The sequence below is a fragment of the Podarcis vaucheri genome (assembly GCF_965113315.1).
Source record: "Podarcis vaucheri genome assembly, chromosome: Z".
Classification (NCBI taxonomy): Eukaryota; Metazoa; Chordata; class Lepidosauria; order Squamata; family Lacertidae; genus Podarcis; species Podarcis vaucheri.
Window position 1 is genome coordinate 26,710,369 of NC_138758.1, and position 15,647 is coordinate 26,726,015.

The window sequence follows — 15,647 nt, forward strand, 5'->3', positions numbered from 1 at the left end:
TGAACAGGCAAGTAAAGGTGGTAGCATGATAAATGAGCCATATCTCCTTGTACTAGGAAATGAAGTCATAACCAGATATGTATTTTACAAATTTAAAATTATTCATTTATTATTATTAATTTAAAGTTATCTTACGGGAATATACTTAAGATTATGCTAACAGTAATGTTGAAACACTTGTAAGAATACAGCCTAAATGTGCAAAAGATTGAGAAGCATTTACTATATGGGCTCACACTAGTAGAATGTCTATCCATTTGCTTAAACAGATGAAGATGGCAAAGAAAACCTAATGGAATGTACTGCAGGGTACAGGGAGAGAACCTAAAGCGTTCAAACCGCTCTTCAAGTTCAGTTTACACCCATGCCACATTCAACTTCTTATAACTGAGGCCTCCAACTCATAAATGTTTTGCTAAAGTTAGGCTATTCATGTCCCAACATCAAAAGCTGAAGTTATGTTGAGCCACCTGGACAGGTTGTGGATGTTTTACACAGCTTGGTATTCCTTTTTTAATAATCAGTTTGCCATCTCTGCACCATGCCTTGATACATCTGAGCATTACATCTGAGCCAAGTTACAGGGAACCAGGCAGAGCGCCTTCTCGGTAGTGGCACCAGCCCTGTGGAACGCCTTCCCACCAGATGTCAAAGAGAAAAACAACTACCAGACTTTTAGAAGACATCTGAAGGCAGCCCTGTTTAGGGAAGCTTTTAATGTTTGACAGGCTACTGTATTTTAATATTCTGTTGGAAGCCACCCAGAGTGGCTGGGGAAACCCAGCCATGTGGGCGGGGTATAAATAATAAATTATTATTATTATTACTACCATTTAAATGCTAATCTGCAAAAGCTTTAAAACAATGTACTGGTCTGACCAGGTGTTGTTGTTTTTTAGTGATTTGTTTGTTTTCATTTTCAGTTGTACAGTAGTACCTCAGGTTACATACGCTTCAGGAACATACGCTTCAGGTTACAGACTCCGCTAACCCAGAAATAATATATTGGGTTAAGAACTTTGCTTCAGGATAAGAACAGAAATCGTGCTCCGGTGGCGCGGCAGCAGCAGGAGGCCCCATTAGCTAAAGTGGTACCTCAGGTTAAGAACAGTTTCAGGTTAAGAATGGACCTCCGGAATGAATTAAGTACATAACCAGAGGTACCACTGTATTTTATTGTAACAGAATTTAGATGCTGCTTTTCCAAAAGCCTTTGTCAAGATTGGTATACCAAAAAGTAAATATAAAAAACCCTAATATTTCCTTATTGTCTGATGAATGCCTAAAAATACTCCAGCTTTTTCCACTGGCTTATAGAAGCTTAATATTACAAAAGTTGTGAAAAAGTGAACACACTTCCTACACACCCTCATGGATAATGCATCTCAACAGAAAGGGATCTGAAATAAGGCCTTGCCTTTAGACCCTAAATGGGAGAAGTATCTAACAAGAAGGCATTCTAGCAGATAGAGAAGCTCTCAGCTGTTAAATGCTTTAGACAGCTAATGACAAAGACTTTGAAGCAAACCTGTAAGCTAATAGAAAGCCAATGAAACAACAACTAAACATTTGTAAAAGGCTGCTATATTTTACACCAGTTTGAAGCTTTTCAAATGTCTTAAGAAGGCAATGTTATGTAGACTGTTTTGCAGAAGTCATGTCACAAGGGTTTCATTGCATGATGAATGGCTGGTAATCTCCTATTATCTAGGTGTGTGTGGTGGGGTGCTGTTTACCCTTAAGATGGCAGTATAAAAAAGGCACTGGGACTACAACTACCTCTTGATCATCCATGAGCAAAGAAAAGCTAAGTTGAAAAACATCTCCAGCTGAGAGCCTAGCTCTTTAAACGGAATAAGTTCTTTAAAGATCCTACTGTATATCCTGCCATTTTCATTTTACAGTGGTACCTCGGGTTAATTCATTCCGGAGGTCTGTTCCTAACCTGAAACTGTTCTTAACCTGGGTTAGCGGAGTCTGTAACCTGAAGCGTATGTAACCCGAGGTACCACTGTATTTGTATTAAGCATCATGTACTGATGCACATTAGCACTCATCCAATCCAATGCAGCCTATAGACAAATTGCTCCTGGATCCAAATTAAAATCTAATGTTATTTTATAGGCACCTCTCTCAAAATTTCCAAACAAACCCAGTGTGATGGCCTGGGAATCTGATTCAGAGGCTGAACCAGAGGAATCCCAGCCTGCACAGGAGTCCCCGCCTCCAGGGCCGGCTGAGCCGGGGCAGGGCCTTGAATCTTCAGGAGCAGACACCAGATGAATCCACTCTGGTTCCGGAGGTGATTGAGGGCCCATTGCCTACAGGTGCGCCTCTCTCAGCCCTGTCAGGGGAAGATGAGCCTCCCCCTGGGTCTCCATTAACCCTCCAGCCTCTCCTGAGCTGCAGAGGCTCAGGGCAGAGAGGTGGAGGGAACTGGGTTCTCTCAGGAGGAGTGCTCGCCTTAAGGCCAGGAGAGGCGGGTCACCTGTGGGCCGGGACCGCCCCTGGCCTCAGAGAAGATAAAGGCCAGTCAGCCCGGTCCCAGGTTGCAGGAGCAACGTCGTTGGAAACCTGCTTCTGCCAGCACCCAGACCTGTTCTTCCAGAGTTCCCGACCACGCCTGGCTTCTTGCTTCGGACCCCGCTTCGCCCTTTGTGGACTGTCTCCAGACCCTTGATCCAGGACCGGACTCTGACCACGCCTCACGGTAACCTCCTCCCCCCCGGGACCAGCACACCCAGTCAAGGTAGATATTCAGCAAAGAATACAAGTTTATGGAATTTCACAAATTGCTTCCTATGAGGTAGAAAATAAGTTACAGAAAACACCTCCAAATTCTCCCAAAACCTACAGGTGAAATAGCTACATTTACTGTCTTTCAAGACCACGAACACCAACAGGGTCTCAATTATTGGCCAATAATTTCCAAAATCTTGTAGCTCAAATAATGGCTTTTCAGTGACATCTGTACCTCTGCCTTTTTAAACGTGGCCAACATACTACATTTGGCTAGTGAAGAGTTAATAACACAGCCATTACTGAAAGTGCAAACTTTTCCACACCGGCCATGTCGCCAATATCCAACAAGCAAGTGGCTGTGTGGACAAAACTCTTGTTGACCAATCTTCGGGGAACAACAGCTAAAACCTACCTAACCAAATGTGAGTGAACAGGGCATTAAACACTGCAGGTCTAGACTCTCCATGTCAGCAGTAGCCAAGTCAGCCCTAACACAGGCAATTTCATCTTCAAAGTGCCTGGCAAAAATGTCACAGCAAGCTGATGAGGCTTCTGTAAATGAAGAAGCAGGAGATTGTAAAGGTTCTCTCATTGCCTTAAAGAGCCCCACTAGACGGCCCTGAGCTGACACTGATGGTGAAGTAAGCCTTCATCACTGTTTCATAACCAGAGAATAGTCCTTTAAATAGACTCTATGATGCACGTTTAATCAGATTGAACATAAATTTGCCTGATTTAAAATATATTTGAGCTATTCTAAACTTTAAGGAGCATCAAATTGGTTCCCATGAAACCAAATTGAAGTTACTTGAGACCAAATATTCATGTGCAAGCAAAATTATTTATTTTTCATCAAATCATTAAGCACTGAAAACTCCTAACTGTTGCATTCCAGGGAGTGATCTCTAAATAGCTTAATGAAGGGAGTTCCATGGGTAATATATTCTTAGAGTAGTCACAAACTAACCTGTGGGTGGAATTAATTTCTGACACATTAATTAAATGCAAAGCTGAAACTCAATATCCTTCAGCTGATGCATCTGACAGTGGGCTTTGGCCCACAAAAGCTTATGCTACAATAAATCTGTTAGTTTTGAAAGTGCCACAAAACTCTTGTTTTCCCTTCAACAGAGAAATATAGCTAACCATGTGGAATTAAACACACTTTTGAGGATTTTCATGGAGTCACAGATTTTCCTTAGGTATATGTGCACAGTTTATTTATTCCAGAAGAAAACTTAAGAAATTACACCCACACAAAAACTATTGGGAAGAAAACCCTTATTAAAATCGAATGACAACTAAGGGGAGAGGGAGAAAATGGCAAGATCAAGTATTATCACAAAAGTGGGCCTGTGCAAGAATCTCTTTCTTCTATTTTCTTTGCAATCTTTAATTCACAAAAACAGGTGGATGATAGACCCTCTGCAATGAAACCATGTAATCAAAATTTTCAAACACATATGCAGCCTTAGAGATAATTAGCTGGAGTTTGGGGGAAATTAAGAGGCTCTACAAACCCTGGCGCTTACAAAGGTTAAGAAGCACATAGGGGTCTATTTAAATTCAATACTACGTGCACATTTGCACAGGCAAGGATGCTTGTTAAGGGACTGAAAGGCAGTAGGAGGCAGAATCTTAGCATTCCTCAAACCCCAGAGAAATCCACCCAGAGAGCAGGTATTTCCTATTGAAGATACCAGTCCAGATCCTGAGGAGCGGCACTTTCAGGGGATGCTGCTGGAAAGTGGGAGCTGAAAAGAGACCATTTGTTTGAGTAGTTAATGGTGTGCAGCACTTTGAATCTCAAATAGTACATGTTAAATTACAAGATTTGAGAGTTTTTTAATAGTCAAAGGTTATATACATTTTATGAAACAAAATACATACTAGACTGTACTTGAAAGCCAAATCCTTCCCCAAGTGTAGTAAGAGAGACATAGATCCATAGCAGAGCACATGCTTTGAATTCAGAAGGCCCCGTGTTCCATCCATTGAATCCGTTACAATACTTCTCAAATTTGCGTCTCAAGCTGTTTTTTGGACTACAACTGCCATCCATCCCTGACCACCGGTCCTATTAGCTAGGGATGATAGGAGTTGTAATCCAACAACAGCTTAAGTCCCAAGTCTGGGAAACATAGTGCTATGATGTGAGATTGCAGGTCTGAGAGAGACCTTTGCCAAGCACCTTGTAATTCCACTGCTATTTTGACTACACAATACTGAGTTAGATGGGCGAGTGGTCTAAGTAGGAGCCTTCTCAAGTATCCTGCACTCATCACACTACTGATAATGGCTTAGTTTTCAGAGTTAACAGTGAACAGAGAAAACGCTCCTATTTGCTCCTCCCCTAGAGCAAGAAAATCAAACCATGATCCCTGACTTAGCTTTACAGCTGAACAGAGGATTGTGGTTTGTTTTTATCAAAAATTTGCTTCAAATTATGTTGTGTTGGGAGTGAAACAAACCATGATCCTTGGGCTTGAAGGGCCAAACCAGGAAGAAGAGGAGTTTGGGTTTGATATCCTGCTTTATCACTATCCTAAGGCGTCTCAAAGCGGCTAAGATTCTCCTTTCCCTTCCTCCCTCACTCACAACACACACTCTGTGAGGTGAGTGAGGCTGAGAGACTTCAAAGACTAGCCCAAGGTCACCCAGCAGCAGCATGTGAAGGAGGGGGGACGCGAACCCGGTTCACCAGATTATGAGTCCACTGCTCTTAACCACTACACCACACTGGCTTGTTGCTTCCACTAGCAAAGGAGCAAAGCAGAAGCTATTTGAATGTTCACAGTAAGGCATTAAAATATGGTCCACCATGACCCGACATGGCTGCCATGGAAAAAACAGTAAGAAGAAACAGCCATGAGTAAGAACACAAAGGCACCAAACTTAGAACGGGATAAGGTGTTCTTGCACTTGGAAAGGCTACTGTTTCTGGACCCTACCAAGAGCTGTCTTCAGAATAAATCAAGGGGCCTCCAGGAAACACAGGAAGTCAGAGACTGGTGCTATGCAGCATTCAAGCTATTCACCATAGCTCTTAACCACAGGTACAAGAGCAGCACTAAAATTAAGTTAAGTGGCCAGTTTGGCATTCTGTCATTTCAAGCCTAAAAATCTATTGATCAAACAATCAAGACAATTTGTCTTGTCAGGATGGAAGCTGGCACAGAAAATCTACCTGGTGAGGGGTATAGACTGAACAAATTTTAGAACATCTGATAAAAAATGACTAAGTTCTTGCAGTTTAATAGCTTGCTTTGAACCAGTGTCTTTATTCTGTTTGTGTTTTCATATCCCCTGAAAACACAGTTGAAGCTTAATCTTTTGGCAGTTCAGATTATTTTAACAATTCAAAATTTTTGTGAAGGCGTGCCTTCTGCTAGTCTGGTGAAAATCCATTCAGTGTTCCCAAAATTGTGTGGTTTCAAAGTGCCTGTTTTAATGAGCCATGTAAGCACATAACTAAGGCCAAGTATGACAACACAGCTCTGTTTGGCAGACTGAAGCTTCCCTGGTGGAGCTTTCTTCCCAGGGGTCAACAATTTCATTCAGCACTGCAAGGGCTCACACAACCTCTAGCAAGCATGAGGCTTCTTCTCAGGGCAAGGCGGGGGGATTCCCACTCCCTCCCCAGCCACAAAGATCAGAGGAAGCCTGGGATTTACTTTGGCTCTATGCCCACTAGGAGTTCGGACTACCAAGTACAAAGCCTCTGCCTTCCCCTTTCAGCTCTAACTTGGAACTGGAAGGCAGATTTGGGTCAGTTTGTGGTGAAGTTCATTGGGTACTCCAAAAGATCAGCAAACGACAAAGCCCAAGCAAGCCTTGCCTCTACCCCACCAAGCTGGATGAAGGGTGGGGATAGAGACCAGAGTGGGAGGCTGATAATGGACTACATGGAATCCCCTACTAATCTCCAAAGTTATAATTGGAGAGGAGAGCAAAGACTTGTCGCCCAACTTTGCACTGTGCTTCAGATACACAGGGCAAGGTCAGCGACAAGCCCCCACCTAGCATTACTGGTTGCACAATGGATGTGTTAGTTAATATGGCATCACAGGTGAAGTCAATATCATTAGCTGGCTTGGAGCAGAGAGAGCATTATATATACCATATTTTTTGCTCTATAAGACTCACTTATTCCCTCCTAAAAAGTAAGGGGAAATGTGTATGCGTCTTATGGAGCGAATGCAGGCTGCGCAGCTATCCCAGAAGCCAGAACAGCAAGAGGGATTGCTGCTTTCACTGCGCAGCGGTCCCTCTTGCTGTTCTGGCTTCTGGGATTCAGAATATTTTTTTTCTTGTTTTCCTCCTCCAAAAATTAAGTGCGTCTTGCGGTCTGGTGCGTCTTATAGAGTGAAAAATGTGGTATATACTGATACAATGGGGAGCTACAACCATAGCAACTATGGACTGTAGAACGGTAGATGATTTCTTGGTGACACAAAGAATTTTTTTAAAAAGCAGAGAAGGATACACTGAGCAACTACGGAACAAGCTTATGGCGAGCAGGCATGCTATTTAGTGAACTTTGTTAATAAAACAGACTGAGCATGAGAAATACTATTATAGAGGGGAAAACCTTATCAGTAGAAATGGTGGATTTATTCAGAAAACTATACTGGCAGAATAGAGACTGTAAAAGGAAAACTAACTCCTGTTTGTAACTCATTTTATTTTAGGCACTTTTGCCCCAGTTTTCAAACATGTTCAGACGACAACTATAATTTTATTTCTTACATTTATCCCACTTTTCCAACAAGGAGCTTGAGGTGGCGTGCATGGATCCCCCCCCTACTCTGTGGTAGGTTAGGCACACACATGCATGCACAGCAGGGTGGATTTGATTTAAATCAAAGTGATTTAAATCGTGATTTAAATCACTAGTCAGTAAGACTTGATTTAAATCTCTCTTTTTTTACAAAAAAGGCATTGCTGCTGGTATAATCTTAATATTTACAACCAGATGAAAGTTTCATTTTTGGAATAATACATTTTCAGAGGAGTTTTTACAGTTATATCAAAAATTGCTGATTTGGTTATACTATTAGAAATACATAAGACAGATAATTATGAAATTATTGTGAGGTTTAATAAGTTAACTGTTTATATTTGGACAACTTTTCTACTGTACTTTATTAGAAGCAGAAAAACAATCATTTCCTTAATAACAATTTAAACAATTTATTTAACTAAAACAATAACATTATAGCATATGTCTCCATGTTTGTTAACTGATGTGGTTAAACATTTTTTTGAGCATACATGAAACACCTAAAACAAATCCTTATTTCCTGGTGGCCTTTGGAATATAATGTAACTTAAACAGAAAACTATCTTTACAAAGATTTTTTCCTCCAAAAGCATTTTATTTTAAAAATCCAATTTAGATTTTAAAAAATCCTTTTTAAAAAATCATTGTTTTTTATGGACCCTGCACACACACACACACACACACACACACACGAGAGGGGAGAAGGGAGAAGGGAGGGAGAACCAAAATCACCTAGTGAGTTTCATGGCTGAGTGAGGATTTGAATATGGGCTTCCTCAGTCTAGTCTGACACCAATGTTAGAAACTGAGATAAACCTAGGTTATGGAAGCAACAACGGAATGCCTAGGCATGCTCTTTTATAACAAGAATACAAAGCTGAAAATGAATGAGCTGCAGCTAAAATATCTTTCATTTTTCACATGGTCTAGTCCTTCCCCTGCCCTCCCCCCTAATATTTTTAAGAGGGTCTCTTCTCCAGTCTTCAGAGAGTAGCTGGAAGTGGGGAGGCAGAAAAAGGTCCTCCTTTCCTTCCACTCTGTAGTTTTAATCTGAAATCTTAGGAGCAGTACTGCGCCGAGCTCAGAAACTGCTTGCTCTAATGAATTCCCTGTCACAAAATGTGCCTAGAAGAATAGAAGTTTTGAACACTGTCTGACACTAACCACTGCACAAGCCTGCCTATGCAACGGATCTAAGAAATAAAGTAATTCTTAGCAAGAATGACATAATGGTGGGCTTTAATGATCCACAATCAATCACGAGTAGCTCAGATTACATTCAGAAGAGGAGCATATGTTTTGTTTAGGAATCACTGAAGAGTTAGGGATGCAGAAATCACTGGAGGAAGCTAGAAGGCTTAGATAAGAGACTTACTGGCCAGCCAACAAGTCAGCACATGGAATAAGGAGGCTGGGCATGTAACTCTCAAGATGCAGCACAGTAAGCTGCCTTATGCCAAGCCACAGCACTGATCCCTTTAGCTGCATATTACCTACACCACTGCTGTTCAGTGGTGGGTTGCAATCTGATCCAAGATGGGTCACAACAGGAGCACTACTACCATGCAAAAATATTAAGAAATGGGTCCCCCAATGCATGTGTGGATTAAAAGTGGGTCCTGGACATGGTGGATAAAAATCAATGATTTTTTTTAATCGGATTTTTTAAAAAATAAATCAGATTTTTTTTTATTTGAATTGAATTTTTTAATTTAAATTGGATTTTTAAAATAAAATGCTTTGGAGGAAAAATATTTCTAAAGATAGTTTTCTATTTAAGTTACATTATAGTCCAAAGGATATTCATCAGGAAATAAAGATTTTATTTATTAAATTTGTATACCACCCTTCATCCACAGATCTCAGGGAGGTATAAAACACTTTTGTTTTCTGTATCTTGAACCTGTCACCCTTATAGCTTCATTAGATGACCCTGGGTTTTTGTAGTATGAGAGGGAGAGAAAAAATTCTGCCAACTTTTTCAACACAATATTTTTTATATATGATCCCTATTACCCTATTTCATTCTAAACAAAAAAGTCACTACTCTTATAGGGAAGTTACTCCAGCCCACTTACCATTTTGGATGCCCCTTTCCTGCTTTACAGAAACCAAAGCTGTAGCCGCTGTGAGGTAACTGTTCTCTCACCATAGATTTGTAGGCAGGAGTCTTTCCCAACCCTACCTAGAGATGCCTAGAATTGAACATCAAGCATTCACATGGCCAAGGACCTACAGGTTTTCCCCAAGATGTATTTGCTGAATAATAAGGTATTCGCTGTTGCAGACAGTGGATGAGTACAAGAGTGCAGCAATACACATCAGCAGCAACCCTAGTAGGGTGCATGTCACTACTAAGATGCAGTGTGTGCATTTTAGTTTGTCATACAGCTTGCAGGGTATGGAATTTTTACCATTCCTGGTCCAGAAGAGGCTGAGGAGGAGGAGGAGGAAAGGAATGGGAGATTCAGGAAGCTGAAGAAGCATGGAGACCACCAAAAGGCATAAACTGTTTCTTTTTTATATATGTTTTTGAAAGTGGAAGCATTTTTGGCAGGGATGCATATTCTCTCTCCCTCTCTTTGTTCCTCTCCCACAGCTTAAAATATTACTCATCAACTTCCTTGGCTTCTGACATTTTAGCAGGCATTGGTCACATATCTCAAAGCCTACCTTTGCAGACAAAAGGGAGTAGAAACTCTCATGAAAATTCAGAATTCCAGGAAGCTGAATTCTATGTTCAGCACATCACGCTTAACTCTCATGGAATAGCAGCATAGGTACTGCCCTGGTAACTGTGGAGGCTCAATGCACAGGAAGAATTTTGGTGAAACTGAAGCCAAGACAGCTTGAGAAAGACAGCAGTCATGTGGTAAGCCAACAACTACAGTTGTTCGGATGTCCAGAGAAATGGAGGGCACAGTTACACTTGGCTTTCCATCTGGCCAGAGTCTAAACCAGCTGTCTCTCATGTTACAGCTGCTATGGGGAATACTATACATTGGAAACCACATGGAAACTGGCCATCTGTTTCAACCCACAGTTGCAGGAGGGATAATCAGAGATTACAACTTCACCAGTGGCCACTAGTGAAGTGATGCATCTATAGGACCTAGAAACTGTACAGCAACTGAATGATGACAAGAGGGGAAAGGAATTTTCAGTTCACTGAACACATGAATACAATACAGCGGTATTTCTGCATAGCATAATGGGAGGCTCAACCTGAAGTGAAGGCTGAAAGCAAGATAAGACAGCATTCTGTAAGTGGGACAAGTGGGAGCTGCAACAAAATGTGGCTGTGTATCCTCATCTCCTGGAATAAGTTCAGATTTCCTGTCAATCAGCCAGCCATGCCCTCTTCCAGGATACTTGCTCCGCTGCCACCCTTCATTTTTCTATTCCAAGCAACATTCAACATTCCATAGCTACTAAGTATGCTCAGTCTAAACTGATCTGTTGGGGTGTGGCATTGCTTTTTAATCTAGTTAGGTTTTCAGTTTGTTTTTTAATTGTACTTCTTTAAATCTCAACATTCCACAAATCTCTCATTCCTCCGTTTTGGCTGCATTGTTATCGCACTCACCATCTGAGTTTGGTGTTGGACAGAGTATTCTAACGCAGGTGGCTTGGAAGTACTTTGAAACATATGGATAAGGTAAACTAGCTACGATGAGGCAAGCAATTCATAGAAAAGAAAATAAGGTTCCTGATTGAACAGAAAATGTTGTGTGAGGGGTGTTGTGTTATATAGGGGCAATGTGTATGACAGCTGTACAGCATTTTTCTATGCCACACGAAGGTCATAATCCTGTGTGCTTTGTTAATCAATCAATCAAGAACAATTGCTACCTCCCAAGCTTCCTTATTTTTGTTCAGTAACCTGGATTAGAATCCCCACTTCACCCATAAAAGCACATTGAAAAACTAAGTAAAATATACTTTCTTATTCTTTTACGTTCCTATTTGTAGGACGGTCATACAAAGGATAACTAATGTGGTTATGTCATGGCAAATGTGCAGGTTATGAGAGGTTATGAGAACTCATAACTTAACTCTGATACAGCAAAGAGAAAATTAATTGGTCTAATGCCACACTGAACAGAATACAGAGACAGATATGAGATAGTCAGGTTTAGCTTTGTGTTTAGCTATGCAGATTTCTGGCTTCAGAGGCAAAAAGATCAATCTCCAAGACAAACATATCAAAAAATATTCTGATAAATATACAAAGTTCACAATATATGTATTGAAGAGTTTGGTGAAGCACACAGTAGATTCTATGCAAAGCAGCAAACAGTGCTTATTATTATTGCAATAGTTTCCTTTATAGCAAATTTCTTTGAATAAATTATCAATATACTGTACATGGTTCTGTATATACACTGCATTCAACTCCTTACTTAGCCATCAAGCTCTCCCTGAAGTGGTCTGGTCACTCCTGGTCTAACCATTTTCAGGCACTTCTCACAATCCCCTTTACACAAATGCAAAACCACACACACACAAAAACTGCTTCAGGCTCAGCCCTTTACAATCACTTCACACAAATAAATCCAAACATACACATAATGCAAAGCACTACAACCAACCACTACATACAGGTTGTTGTTCCCTCTTGCCCCTACACCCCCATTTCCCAGAACTACTGGCTTTTGCAAGCTTCCTGAGGCTTAAATCCTACACCTGAGAGTAAGTCCCGTTGAACTCGATGAGCCTTAATTCTGAGCAGGCTAGTACTGTATAAGATTGTGCTGTCAGTCTGGCAGCAGATGATCATTCAACTGAGAAGCTTCACCCGGCACAACCTAGCCCTGAAATGTGTGGTGAAATATGACTTGCCCTTACTTAAACGATGGGTTGAAATTGAAATTTTAAAACCTCACATTTTTATGGATACACAACAGATTTTCACCAAACCAGGGAGGAGAAGACCTCTGCAATTTCCTTGAATTTTTGAGTGTATCTAAACCAGCAAAAGGGAAAAACAGAAGGTATATTTTAGATGTGCAAATAATTGTCACAAAGTGGATAAATTTGCACTTATTGGGGGAATCTTTAAACAACTGCTGTATCTCAGTAATCTCTTATCAGGTTTTATTTTTAATGTGGTCAATTTATAGTGTGCTTAGCATGAAGATTTTCTGTGTTAACCTTTAGGTAATTTGGACAAATAGTCTTGATTTTATTAGGATTACAGTGGCAAGACTTTACAATAGCAGAATGTCATTTGATCTTTCCACCTTAACTATATGGCAACAATGTTTCTGCAATATAGAGTGAAGATCCTTACTAGCAAAACCTGCAATACAGGTTCACACATGTAAGGATGCTAGTTGCTATGTGGAGATGCATGGCTTGGGTAGCTGGGCTCCTCCACTCAGGAAGATGGTGGTCTACCTTTCTTGGACTGGGCTGTACTCCTCATAAGAAAGAAGTCTGCAGTCTGAGAATGTTCCTGGATCCAGCTGCCACTGGGGGTCCAAGTGGCCCCTGGGGCATAAAATATATTCCATCAGCTGCAACATCTCTTGGACATATTTAGCCTCAGTATATTGGCTTCCTGGGACACAGGTGGTGCTGTGGGTTAAACCACAGAGCCTAGGACTTGCCGATCAGAAGGTCGGCAGTTTGAAGCCCCGCAACGGGGTGAGCTCCTGTTGCTCAGTCCCTGCTCCTGCCCACCTAGCAGTTTGAAAGCACGTCAAAGTGCAAGTAGATAAATAGGTACCGCTCCAGCGGGAAGGTAAATGGCGTTTCCGTGCACTGCTCTGGTTCGCCAGAAGCGGCTTAGTCATCCTGGCCACATGACCCGGAAGCTGTACGCTGGCTCCCTCGGCCAATAAAGTGAGATGAGTGCCGCAACCCCAGAGTCATCCGTGACTGGACCTAATGGTCAGGGGTCCCTTTACCTTTACCTTATATTGGCTTCCTAGAGCATGACTATCTACAATGAGTTCTCTTCTGGGTTCCCTCCCAGTCTGGGCAGTAGCCTGAGAGATAGCTTTCTCGGTGCTGGTACCCTGTCAGTAGAATTCCCTTCCCTGGAGCCTACACTGCCAAACTATTTTTTACCTACTGTCTTTGGTTTAGGCACTATTTCTTGGAGTAACTCAGTGGTAGCCAACACAGTGTCTACTAGATATTTTGGACTACAACTCCCATCAGCTCCAGCCAGAATTGCCAGAGGTCAAAAACACCTGGAAGGCACCGCATTGGCTCTCCCTGACCTATCTCAAATGGCTGCTGTGAGAGTAAAAGAGACAGGGAACAACTTGTATGCCACTTTGAGCATATTATATAAATATAATAAATGTTATTGAGTGGTTGCTTGTGAAAAACAACCTGAAAACATGGTGGTATATGATTTTGTTTTAAAACTAATAAATGAGGGGCTGTACTTTGAAAGAGGACATCCACTGTGAATTTTATGCTTGCTGTGGGGTGGTGGGGGTGGAAGTATTATGGGGTGAATGGTCTTAAAGGGACATTAGTGAAGTTGGAACTGAGGACCTTTTCCCCCCCTCCTGCCGGTGTAAGAAGCCAAGAAACACAACTGAGGTAGCTACAGAACTGCTCACTGGAGAAAGAAGGAGTTATATTGCAGCTAAGAGAAAGCTATATGGGAAGGAAGTAAGGGATTATTCACTAAAGGTTGTTGCTGATGAAGCAGTTGCTCTGAAGGCAAAACTATTGAATTACCTTAGCAAACTCTACTACTAAACCCCCTTTAGCTACGGTAACAGAATGAAGGGGAGAACTGGCAGGTGAGAGGAAGGATACATAACTTTTCTCATGCCAATGAAACTCTCCATTGCAGCCACCTCGGTCCATTACCCCCTCCTTAGCTGTGTTTACTTCTCTTCTCAAATGGGGAGGGGGGTGTATTCTCAGATGAAAAACTTGCAGGTGGATGGAAGTGTCAAGGATTCTCTTTCTGCCTGCTAGTTCTTCCCTGCATATGCCACCCTCCCAAGCTCCAGTACAAGCACTCCACCCAAGCTCCCGTACAAGTACAGTATGAGTGTTAGGAGACAAACAGGGTGAGGAAGCAGCAGGAGGGAGATCTGTTAAGTCTTTACAGGGAAAGCAGAAAAATCTGAAGGGTGTTCACAAGATGTGTTTGTTGGGGTACACAAAGGGGTTGGGTTGAGCCATGTAGAGGTGTAGGAGAGTGTAGCTAGAGGGAGAATGATGCTATCCACTAGACGAAAGCAATTTCATTCAGATGCACTGAAATATTCACTATTGCTTACAATAGAAGAGTAATTAGGGATAATGGGTGGGGGATCCCTGGTACATATGAGATGGGAGCACTGTTGGGATCTAGGTCAGACGTTTTAGGCAGGGTGAAAAATACATGGGGGGGGAGCACACAAGGACAGTAACAGTGGAAAGGAGTGCTATCAGGGATAAAAGGTTGTGTGTTTCTATAAAGTAAGAAGGCTTTTAGGGATTGTGAGAATGGCTGTGAGGGAGGGAGAGAGAGAGAGAGAGAGAGAAAGAGAGAGAGAGAGAGAGAGAAGTTGTTCTTAGAGCAGGAAAAATATGGGGGATTCTAACAAAAGTAGTTGGAGCAGCACACTGGAGCAACAAGACAAACTGGAGAGCTACCTGCTAGTCTGGGGGGGGGCTCTTACACAGAAAGCAATCGGTTTGGGGTTACATTGTGCTAGAACAAGAGGAGCATTATGTATTGGAGGGTCATTGGGGAGGATTGCCGGATACTTCTTGGTACACTTTTTAAATATATACGGAGAGAGGGAAAGCTTGCTTCCAGTATTGTTTGCATTAACATACGTGCAATCACATATCCATACTAACGCTACCACTTTGCATCGCTGTAAGCATACTTACATTAGTACACTTTTCAGGCACCCACCTTACAGCCCAAACCTGCACTACGTGGAACGGAGCTTACTGAAAGGTTCAATGAATGCACAGAGGGATCGCAGCCATTATAAATATTATGAATTAGAACTAGATGGGAAAGCGGGTGGGGGGAAGAGTACACGACAGGCAAATGACATGGGGGGTGTCCTGCAGACTTCTGGCTTTTCAAAGAGGGGGGAATAAATAAAACTATGAGCTAAAGGTCATTAAAGAAGTAACCCCCCCACCG

The 15,647-nt window shown here is 41.8% G+C and overlaps 1 protein-coding gene across 1 annotated transcript in view; it reads right to left on the reverse strand.

Annotated features, from left to right (window-relative positions):
• Positions 1 to 15,647, reverse strand: part of AMMECR1 (AMMECR nuclear protein 1) — a 127,289-nt gene that overhangs the window by 77,545 nt on the left and 34,097 nt on the right. The window lies entirely within an intron of this gene.